Genomic DNA, 12248 nt, shown 5'->3' with positions numbered 1-12248 from the left:
TCTCCTTTGGGAGTTTCTTTGTTTTAATTCAACAAACAATTCAGCAAGCTTGTCAAGAATTAATTAGGTGGCTCAGGCAAAAAAAACCCCAAAACAATCTCCTACCTCTGTTTACAGCAGGCCTGTATCAGCCTAGCTGCACATCTATTTCTGCTGCAATTCATAAAACCTGTATTAATCTGCAGATTGCCTTCCCTCAAAAAACCCCAACAGCTCACTGTCTCTTCTGCTTCTCTGTTTGACAAAACAAAACTCAGAGAAGAAAGAAAATGATATGGTAATTAAATTCTCTCTCTGTTTTAAAGGGACAAGCAGTCTTTCCACACTAATCTGCTCCTTGCAAATTCAAGACAAATACAAGGGAATTAATATTGTACAGTTCTTGCTAATGTACTAATTATAAATTGCTGGCTACCAAATGAAAAGTAGGAACAATGATACATAAGATGATATTAAAAACCATTTACAGTAACAGAAAGTTAACAATTTCTATCCAGAGGATTCTGCTATAGCAGATGGGATTACACTGCAAAAAATAAAATCTCCAATATAATTCTCCAATTCGTTCTTCATCAATCCTTTCAAGATTAAGGAGGGTTTAAGTCATGGTAATTCGGAAGGGGAGGAATCCAAACCCTTGGGTACTCACAGTACCAAGTAAACCCCAGAATTTCCCATAGGCAAACAGTAAAACTTAATTAACAGGTCAAGTGAGTGATTTGAGGGATTTTTGTAACACCTGTTACCCTATGCTCATAGAGACTATTTTTAGCAATATTTGACAGAACACCCATTTTGACTATGGGCCAAATGCAGCAGACCAGGTAAACTGATTTTCTGATTTCACTCTAGACACAGTGGCCCCTTTTCCACATGTTCAGATTTTTTTTGATTTTTTTTTTATTTGTTCCCCTGAAAAATACATCATAATTATGCAGAAATGATGGAGGATTTAAAATTTTAAAAATTTGATAAAATGGAATATTGTCCATTTTATGTGTTATGGCTCAAAATAGAAAGGGGACTGACATCTGATACAGGATGATAATGAAGTGTTATACCAAAAATATTTTAAACTTAGCATACACAGCAAAAAATTAATTCCAAGGGAAGATTATTGGTTTTGTAGTGAGTAACATTATTTAGGTGGATTCATCTCATTCTATATCTAGGATTCAGGTCTAGTGCCTTGAGACCCCTCAATCCCTCAAGGCTGCAAAGATTTAAAGTTTCTTGGGCTGGCAGCTTTGAGGGACTGGCTCTCCAGAACTGACATGACAGAAGACTAAGCCAAGACGCCTAGATATCTCTCTCTGATACTGCAAAGACTAGAAGAATCCTTCAAAAGGTCTTCATCAGTTCTAGCATAAAGAGAAAAAAATTCATCTTCTGGTAAAAGGTCATGAGTCCGATCCTCAGCTTCTTGGGGTCAAAGATCCTATACGAATATTGAAGTGAAGAAAATATAGAGGAGAAGAAACAGGCATGTAATGCAAGAGATCAGCAAAGCTATGCCTTTATAAGAATACACTTACAAAAAAGTATGTGTGCATCATTAATTTTACCTGACAGCACTCATAGTAGGTAAAAGGATTCTCAGTACTTGTCTGATTTTTCATTTATCTCAGAAAGAGTATTCCTGCTTGTGTTGTACAGGTACCAAATGTAAGATCAGAGTCCAAGGAAAGTGCTCCAGAAGGTACTGAGACTGTCCCTGGTGCTGCATCACTGATACACTTCATGGAAAATGTGATGGATTACCTGTACTCTGCATGTTCTTATGTTGTAAATTGAATTTTCTATCTGGACTACACCTCCCATGCTGCAATAGCGTCTCATCATTCAGGGAGAAGAAACAATAAAGCATCATGCAAGACATCTGTCCAAGAGATCTAGTCACTAAAGAAATATGTGAGCATGAAACCATGAAATAACCAGTGCTGTAAGATATTACTGCAGCTTTCGCAACTAGAGGCTTCTGGGTCCAGCTGCTCCTCCCTTCCCCTGCTACAAACAAACCCCAACAAAAAATAAAAAAAAACCCAAAATAAACCCCCTCCCCATAGACCCTTATATGTGTAAATAATGCTACTGAAATCAAGAAAGCAGGCACATCTCTATTAATGTGTCTGCCAAATCAAGTTCTCACCCAGTCAGCACATAAAATAAAGGCATATGGAATTAAAATCATTGTGTTCAATCAGTAAAAAGTGAACTCAAATTAATTATGCAAACTTTAAAAAACACATTTAGGGATATGATATGTTCAGAGAGGTGCGTTTTGCACACTACCTGAAGCTAGCTGCGAGAACACATAAAACATTCATTTGATTTTCTGGTATGTGCTCGTTTAGTACAATACACTCAGCCATAATGATGTAGCTAACAATTTTATGGTCTTGTATGATTCATGCTGCAAAGGATACCATGCCACACTGAAACCTTTTTATTATCAATCACTGGGAAACACCAGCTTGAAGACTGGCATTAATTAAGAGGGTAAGGATTTACAAATGCTTCTGCTTCATTCTCTAAATATAAATATTCATGGTAGTATCTATGGATCACTTTTTGAAGTAAAAATTGATCTTGGAAAATAAGAAGTTGTAAAGGCAAAAGAAGCATAATTATGAAAGGCTGTCTTCAAATCTTACAACTGGAACACTTTATGACAATAATTCTGTCTTTTTGTAAAAAAAATATACTGGAATAATTATGGGAATATAACAAAGGTGACCACAAATTTAGATTCCTTGTTAAAATCAGTTTAAAAATTAAAAAGGATTACATTTCTATTTACTTTCTTCTTTTTCTTTACCAGTTGTTTCTCTCTGGATCCTTTGTGTCTGTTTCTCAGGAGGCCTGTTAGATATGCACCTCTCATACACACCTTTATATTCCCATTTCCTTGTGTTTATGCCAACACTGCTGCTGCTTCTGTCTGTACATCTTCCTGAACAAATCTTACAGGTTTTCTACATGCATTCCAAACTGGGCATTAGGCATAACTAAAGTAGCTCTTTTTCATTTGTATTTATATTCCTAATTCTCTTTGTGTAAGTAATTATGGTAAATGCATGCACACTAAGCACGCAATAAAAAGAAGATATAAAACAATGTGCCTGCTTGATAACCCATTAGTTGTTTATATTTTTATTATTTCAATGAATACTAAGTAATATACACATGGAAAAATTATATATTACTACATATATATAAAAATTATATATGTAGTAATAATAAATTCAGAAGGATTAGTTCCACCTAAGATATGGAAAATAATTAATTTATTAGAAACAGATTGAATACTGCAAATAAAAAGACTGACAACAAATAGTGATGCCTGTGGTGAAGAACTCATTCCTGCCAAGGGTCTATACCTCATTAGACTGACGTAAGACAATCACTTGGCTAACTACAGATCTGAAGAAAGCACAGAAATTCAAGGTTTTTCCTAGCTTTAAACACAAAAAGAAAACTAGATTTCAACTGCAATATTTTCTAGGTCATCAAGAAACAGATGTTTTTCATTTAACAGTTCCGTAAGTAAATAAAATGGCTCTGGGTGATAAACATTCAGGCAAAATGACTAAAAACGTTGTCTGTTTAAGTGTCCTGAAGGTAAGTGAACAATCTGAACTTGCCCATACTTGCTATTTCCAAGTTTAAAATCTGCCAGCTAACAACTGGCAAAGAACATTGATAAAAAACAAACCAAATTGATTTCTTAGTTACTTTGATTTTTTTCCCCTCTTTTAATGTTGTTGACAAGATTAGTAGATGATGCAAAAATATCTTTCTGTCTCTTCAAACCCCTTGTTGATCTATTTTGTCTTTATTATTTTGTTCTAACAAGCATGCTCCAGCTTCTGGAATTCATCAGCCTAAAACACCATTTAGTATCTTCTATTTTCAGACCAGCTTTTATTGACCTAAACCATTCAGTGAATAATGCCTATGCCTGTACAGTGTGTGATTAAATACAACTATATTCAGCACTTTCGTGTAAGAATTCTGCTTGGGAGAAAAATTGCCATGCTGCTGGACAGCATATTTGAATATTCTTCCCTATCACAATTATTTATTATTTCTATTAGCTAATGTTGTTTTACTCCTCATTATGGGTAATTAGATGATGAGTTGTCAGCACAATCCATTCACTTAGAAGCTTCTACATTTAATTAACTCAAGATGGTTTTGAACATTTAAATGTCAAAACAACATTTAGAAAACAGAACATTAATATGTTGTTCACTGAACTGTACATTATAGAATGTGACTTAAAGAACCAAAGGTTTCAGTGTGATGACAGGTCTCAAATTTTGCTTGTAGAGAGTCCAAATTTACTGTACATTTTGACAGCTTTCCTACAATGGCTTTGGGCTTAGCAGGTCACCTGTTACAGAACTTCAGTGATGATCTGAGAATACAAACTACTGCAGGACTTGATAGATAATGGAAAAACATCCTTCCCAAAACCAGCATCTAGGAAACCTGCAGTGTCAGCCTCCATCCATTTTAATGGGTTCAGCATGGGGATGGCTCCTCTCAACAGAAAATTGAAAGCAAAGGTAGAATCAGACCCATCACTAACCAAAGGGCTCTAGACAGAGGAAGGTGTAAGATGGCAAGGCTTTCACATCCATGTTTGTTCTGTACTATGTGACAAGAGACAATAAATGCACCCATATCTGTTGTTTTTCACCCTGTTCTGCAAGAGGATGGTCAGAGCAAATCACAAGACTGACAAGTTTCAGAGAGAGAAATAATCTACCCCACCCATAGATTTGTATTTAATGTTACTATTGCTGGAAAAGCACCCCTGAAAGCCTGACAGACTGTGTAACAGCTGAAACTGTTTGATATTTACAATGAAGTTCATTGTTCTGTTTGCACATATATTTCCAAAATAATCATTAAGCTACCTTACCATCTTAAAGTTTCCTCTTTAACAGATGAAATCATAGCACAATCTTACAAAGCTTAGCAGCTAATGAACATGTTAGTGCAGTCTCCTATTCCTGGCAACAGTCTCAGTCTCCCTCTCCTCAAGGATGTACAACCTTGCATTGGAAGAAAGGGTGAAGGATGCCAGACCAGCCAGACAAGAAGGACGTCAGGCACTGACAGTGTATTGTTCATGAAGAATAAACAGGGATCTGGCTTTGGGGGCCCTTATGATCTCTCCTGGAGATGGACAGAGCAAGGCTGGGAGAAGAGCTCATGACCCATCATGGTTTTGAAAACATACCTGGGAACATCTTCCTTTCCTGTGACTGCACCAAGCTTGCAAGGTACTGAGCCCAGGCTGGCAAATTCTAAGAGATAATCCTTTTTCCCACAGTGACCACATGTAAAAGTTTTCATACCAAAAAACCTGCCAGAGGGCAACTGAGATGTTTGAGACAATACCTGATGAGAACTTACGTTTTCCTCTTATGATTAGGACTTTTGGAAAGAGGCTTGGAAAGGCTTGAGAGCTTCATGCCTTGCTCAAAGCCAGCTAGATCACAGGACAAAGACAGGTTCTTGCACTGTAAGCTTCAAGGCTACACATTAAAAAATGGTGGCTTAAAAGCTGTCTTTTTCCAGCCTAAAAACTGGAAATTATCAGATATTAATTATCAGATATTTTTATGCTGAAGATTCAGAGTTGATGGATTCCATCCTGATCTACCAAAATTTCAAACTGTTCTCCAGAGTCAGAATTCTGGCTTTGGGAAAGGGCTTTGTGACAGAATCTAACCTATGGTCATCTTTCAGTCAATACATGCATTTGCCTAAATTTCTTACAAAATCCCTATGGCCATCCAGACTCAGCTTTACAATGGAGAACAAAGCAGCAAAACAAAAAAACAAGTCACCAGGTATATTTCCAGCACCAAGTCAAGTCATACATATTTCAATTCACATGGTGTTTGCTCTTTCACATCTCTGAAAGTTACCCTGCTTTCACTCTGACAAGCTGTCATTGGTTCTAGTAACACATTTTTGTTTCAATGTTGGAAGACTTTTCATTACCTTCTGTATCAGAAGAACTGTTTTCCACAGTACATATCCCAAAGGCCCGAGTGAAAGAATGCTGCCTGCTTGCTTTAGTACCAAAGCCAGAACTTGAGAGTCAGCACAAATGACAATAAAAAGAAATTACTGAGAATTTGGGGGTGTCTCATACCAAGTAGACAGAATAACTTTAAGGCCTATAAAATAAACACAATTTCCTTGTGTTGTACAGTAGGCATTATTCATTACCAGTATGGTTTTGTTGTGCCTGTGCTGTGTTTTGGTACTGAACATCAACAACATGACAGAAATGTTTCAACCTTTCTATTCTCTTTCTACAAATGTGAATGTAACAGTAAAGCTGAATGACAGGTACTCCCACACTTGCTGGTATTCCATCAGTCAGGCACAGTTTGAACAGCATGGGGCCCAGATGAAGCTGCGTAAGCCAGCACCTATTAGCTGCTTCCTTTGATTCTCCTGCTACTGCTCAGACACAGGGCAGGATGTTGCAAAGGATAAGCAACACTAAAAACAGACAAAAAAATTATTATCCCAAACAAAGGTCAATAAGGTACGCTGAAGACCTTTTCTGTTTCACTTTCTGGTTTTAAAACAAGCTGTCATGTAACGATCTCAATGTCTTCTGTGTGCCTGAAAGATAATTAAAGATCTCTGTACAGTTTGAGAAATTTTTTAAAAATGCAGCATGCAGTGCAGCATTTTGAAGCCTCTCATACAAGAATGAAAGGTAAAGAAATCATAATGAATGATTACTTTTCCTGCTCTTATTCTTTTTCTCTCCATTCCTAAATTCCTTTCTATTACTAACCATAAGATCTGATTTTCAAATTATTTTACAAAGTTAATGTGAGGCTATGGCAGGACTGGGGATGCTACTTCTGCCTTTCCTCAAAATAATTATTCTTTATATATTATTTTCAGTCCTTGAGAGTGTCCAGAATTTGCTGGGGTGGTGAGATCAGTTTGCGGCTATTATGTTCATGACTGTGCATTTCTTTTCCTCATGAGAGTTACGTTACAGATTCTTACATGCAAACCCACTATTTTTCAAATGAATGAATTCAGAAAGTTAAAATGCATGTCCTACAGGCTAGGAGCGTATCTGTACACATATACATGAACACATATAGAGGAAATCTTGGGCAAATCAGTGAAGTGTCTGGCTGTGTGCTCTTTGAAGTTTTACTCTGTATAGTTGGACATGCCAAAAGCGGAACCTTTGGTATGACTGAAATAAATTAAAAATAAATGCAGAAACTCTCAGAGGCTGATATGTGACTTGGAGAGCCTTAAATGGCCAATGAATTTCAGCTTGCAGAGTCACTGTGCCATAATTGCATGGTTATGAACTTTTATTAGTTGATTGCTCCCTTCCAACCTGCCCATTTTTTAAATCATCACAGGCCTTTCTCCACTCACACTGAAGCCAAAGGCTGCATTCCAACCGCTGCTCCTGGCACATGGGGCAGCACTGCAACCCACAGTGCAAGCAGAGGAAAGGTCTGTGAAGAAAGGAGTCCTGCTGCTCCCACTGAAAAGTCCACACCTAAAACCTTTCTTTCCATCAGGGATGTCCTGGATGCTAATATATTTCTTTAAGTGGGTTTTCTGGAAATTGTGCATAGAGAATTACAAGTGGATTGATTTCCCAACCACCAAAAAACAAAACCGAAAAACAGCCTATGTCTGAGCTGGTCACAATGGTGAGGGTTTGACAGAGTCAGGGCAAGGCCGAAAACCCTCTTCAATTCTGAGGCATGTTTGGACAGCTTTGTTTGTATTTCTCTAACCAATATATTTGACTGAAACATTCAAGCAGGCACCAATTTCTCTCCCATAAAAGGGACATGGAGCCCTGATCTTGACAGCAATATTTTCAGTCTTTCAGAACATAACCACATGCATAAGTAATTACTGGGATATGTTTTACCATTTCCCTCATCTCAGTGAAGTATATATATAAAGTGGCATCAAAGTACTGGATATTTCTGCTCTGCAATACTTATGTAAATCACTACTATTTTGGACACAGTTCTCTGTTAGCACCAACATTTGTGGCTTGCAAAAGGCATTATTCTATGCTTATGCTTGGCATTCCTGCTGGAATTATAATTCTGAGAAATCATCATAGCCATCTAAAGGGGCTTGTGCATGAAGTTCCTGCTCCCTTAAACACTGCTTAAGCCAGAATGACTAATGGTCTTTTTCAAGGATGACTAGATTTATATATCTTCCCCATGGACTCACTTCTCTCATGCAGCCAAGAAACCTTTTATTAAAATGCTAGCAATATAGTTACATTTTACTCTCAATACCTGCAGACCTAAGATTTCTACAGAGTAGAATACTTCCCAGCAGATCAAACTGCAAAAACAGCAAAGCAGGAATGACTGAGAATCACACTGATCTCACAGAAAACTGGCACTGCATTTCCAAAAATAAATTCCAGTTCCAACCCTTTCATTCCCACAATCAAATACAGGTGCAGCTGTACAACAGTAATCAATGGCGGATACAGACAGATGTGCAACTATCCAATTTGCAAACAAAGAACGCACATGTCAGTAGCATGGACGACCACATCTTCACTTCAAAGAGTTTAGGACTGGATTTTGGCAGGCAAAAACATACATGTGTTTGGGAGGCTCAACAGTGCAAGAAACGATCATATGCTCACTAATCAAAATCCAGCTGAGGCCTTCTTTGACAATTTGGCCCTAAATATTAAGCAGTGCCTGGGGGCTGATTAAAATTGACCTCTCCAGGGCATAGATCATGCAACACTAAGAAAACAAGCTGAAGAAACAGAAGCAAAGACTGCTGTTCTCTGCATCTTTATTGGTATGAAAACTCTTAAGACGCCAAACAAGGGGGGTGTTCAGGGGGAGACGTTAATATCTGAGGAGGGAGATCAAAAGCAGTTAACGTTCCTGGCACTGCATTGTGGCATGTGTATCTTTATACTTTTAAACTTACAGTAAAAAAAAAAAAGAAAGAAAGAAAGAAAGAAAAAGAAAAAAAAAAAAAGAAACATTTCTTTGTTAAATCAAATATTGCCACATGTTACTCATTTTAAGTTTGCTGTCCTGAGATCCAACTTAATTTAGTCTGCATTGAACATTTCTGATCTGAACATTTAATGTGGCAATGTTTTGCTCTGCCAGGAATATTATCTGAATGTTAAACATGAACTCAATTTATTCATCAGAATATGGCAAGCATGATACCAAAGGTCACTTTGTTTATATTGTCCTCCAACTCCATAACTTACGGCCTGTTTCTTTCATCTTCAGACCTCAAAACACTCAACATTATTGGATGTTACAGTGTGGGTAAGAAACTGGATTCTTTTTTTTAAAGCATTTTTATGTGGAACTGGATAGAAGGAAACAGCCTTGTTCAGCAGCAAGGAGAAGCACAGAAACATGCAATAACACATCTGCTCCATTATGAACTGGTAACAGATACGCAAGATAAGGTTGCCCTGGTATGGAGGATGCATAAGAAGCTGTGTGCATTACATCTTAATGCTCACAATGCAATCATAGCTTTTTGATTCTGTAAGCAGTTGCTGATCTCAGTTACATCAGAATGAAACCACAGCCACCACATAAACATTTTTCATGCAAAACAAGGCCACAAAGCATTCACAGAACCCATGAGCCAAATTCTGATATTAATTACACTGGCAGAACTTTACTGCAGCACCAAATACACATGCAGTTCTGCTGTTCGAAACTGTACCTACAACAGAAAGGTTAGTTTAGAAACTGGTACCTATTCTTCAGAAAGCATCATACATTGTTCATATTAGTGGTTAAGATGATTCCAACACTGAAAATGCTTGTCCCTCCTCCCCTCAACATCTGAAGACAGCTTGAACCAAAAAGAATAGAACCATACAAATGCATAAGCAGGTAGATGAAAGAAATGTGAACAGAAACATCCATTTCAAAATAACCCAAACCTTTGTCTTTCTGAAGTGGCAGAAACATATTTCCATTCTTTACTATGTTTTGCTAATGAATTTTTCTAATGAAATATTAGCGTTCACCCCACTTGCTGATAACTCAGTATTAGTTTATCACTTAATGAATTCAGATGTGAAATTTCCTTTTACTTTATTAAAGAGTCATTTCCCTGCAATTATATTGAATTGCTAGGACTTTCACACAGTCACCTATCAGATACCAGAAAAGGAAAATCCATCTGCTAATGCACCATCAACAAAATCTGAAGAAACAAAACTGATTATTGGTACTCAGGCTTTTCAAATCCAGGCCATAGAATCATTCAATATGGTATTGATACTTCCCATCAAAACACTCCTCTGTGCACTATGAAAGTGAGACTGAACAAAAAGAAATGTTTCAAACTTTACCAGAAGGAGCACCCTTACAGAAAAACCTAAGCAAAGCACCCTAATGCCCAAGGGAGCCACCTAGAAATCCTGAAGCGAGAGAAGGCTGAACAGGTAATGTGATGCAGACATTCAGATGTTCAAGAGGATTAAATCCAGTGCCAGGTGCACTTTTGGTGACTCGAAAGTCTCAGCCCCCCATCTAAGTGTCAGGCTGTTCCAGAAAGGATTTTCATGACAGTGGAATTCCCTAAAACTTGCAGCTTGAAAACTTGGTGTTATTTGGAGATTGATGGCAAGCTGGCCAAAAGCATCAGGCATTGGACTGACTCTGCTTTCATAATCTTAGCCCTGATTTTGGTGACAGCAGAATCAAGCCTTAATATCCCTCACAGAGTACTCTGATGATGACAATTTAGAATATCAGGGTTGTATTTTAAGTGTGTGTATTAGTAGATTGCATATTTCTCCTCAATCATATTTTATGCAAGTAGTTAGTGACCTCAGCAGTTAGTTCTATTCATTCAAAGGCTTCCATTTTTAAAATTTTACAGATACAGCCACCTTAAATCTAATAATTACAAAGATTTTTTTTCAGTGACAGACAGACATATACGTAAGTGTGTTAATTGACAGAGTACCTTACCTCCATAATGCATTCTTATGTTTTATATACAGGTAAGCTTCAAGAGTGCATTTCTTAATCCAATGAAATATTTATCAGATCTGAGATCTAAAGTGTACATATTCAATTTTTTATGCACACCTTTACATGATTCATGAAATTCACCCATAATGTGAGTTCTTTTCATTAAATTTTGTTTTTATGTATCATTGTTACCTTTCTTTTTTTTTACAACTAGATTTATATTGAAGAGACAAATATCATTCAGAGGTATCTTTGAACAAAGTAGCTCTTACCTTTTGATAGAAATCATGAAGCTCTAGCTCCTGTGGTAGGTTTCTCTGTAAATAAACAAACAAACAAAAAAGAACTAAATTCAGGATAATGCTAAATTTGCTGAGAAAAACAGTGTGTTACATTATGTTAGATTCTTTATTAAAGTTTATGACTATGTTCAGAGATGGCCAGTGCTACGTGGAATAACACAGATTAAAAGGAATAGCGTGAATGTATAGAGAAACACACTGTCACACTTAACCCAAAATGGATTTTGGACTAAAGGTTGTTTGATTTCTCAATCAAATTTGTGCTCTCATACATCTTAAAGGGCAGCTGGGTTTTCAATCAAACTCAAACTTTTCTAAACCTAAATTTACTATTGCATTGCAGGTACAAGAGAGTATAACCTACTGGTGAGAAATAGTTTGACTGTTGAGATATTTAAGTTGGGGTTTGTGTGATTGCTTTGTAACCATTTTACCAAGCAGGGAGTGTGGGTGCTTGGGCACTGGAGCACAGAGGATTGTGAGCTCTGCTATTCCAGCAGCAGTTACTGGTCCAAAGCTTGAGCAGTTTGTTTTGGGTGACCTTTGGCTCCACGTCCCTCTGTGCTGCTCAGTGCCTTCCAGCAGAACTCGGTGAGGGTGCTGCAAAGTGCCCTCCATCACTCCATAAATACTCTTTTGGCTGCCTCAGGAAAGAGATACCCACTGCTTTGTTAAAATGGCTTGATTTGAAAGTCACACAGAAACACATTTTATTCCTCTGGAAAACAGGTAAATGTCACAACACATTGATACCCTGCATGCCAGACACAAAGACATTTCAAAGTGTTTGGCCAGCATTCTCCAGAGTGCAAAGCACTTATTTATATAAACTACCTAGTAGATAGCTGGCCTCCCACCTTAGCTCTTCTGTATTGTCATTTTCCTTTTCTTTGGATACAAGTTTGGGCTC

The 12248-nt window shown here is 37.3% G+C and overlaps 1 long non-coding RNA gene across 3 annotated transcripts in view; it reads right to left on the bottom strand.

The window, feature by feature from the left end:
• LOC146432284 (uncharacterized) overlaps positions 1 to 12248 on the bottom strand; it is a 560777-nt gene that overhangs the window by 216080 nt on the left and 332449 nt on the right. For all 3 annotated transcript variants that reach the window (XR_014854530.1, XR_014854528.1, XR_014854529.1), the window contains one exon: positions 11309 to 11353. This is a non-coding gene — a long non-coding RNA (uncharacterized LOC146432284). The remainder of the gene's footprint in view (positions 1 to 11308; positions 11354 to 12248) is intronic.

The sequence above is a fragment of the Lichenostomus cassidix genome, chromosome 11 (genome assembly GCF_008360975.1).
Source record: "Lichenostomus cassidix isolate B80296 chromosome 11, HeHo_3.0, whole genome shotgun sequence".
NCBI classification, from domain to species: Eukaryota; Metazoa; Chordata; class Aves; order Passeriformes; family Meliphagidae; genus Lichenostomus; species Lichenostomus cassidix.
This window is presented reverse-complemented; position numbering and strand designations above follow the sequence as displayed.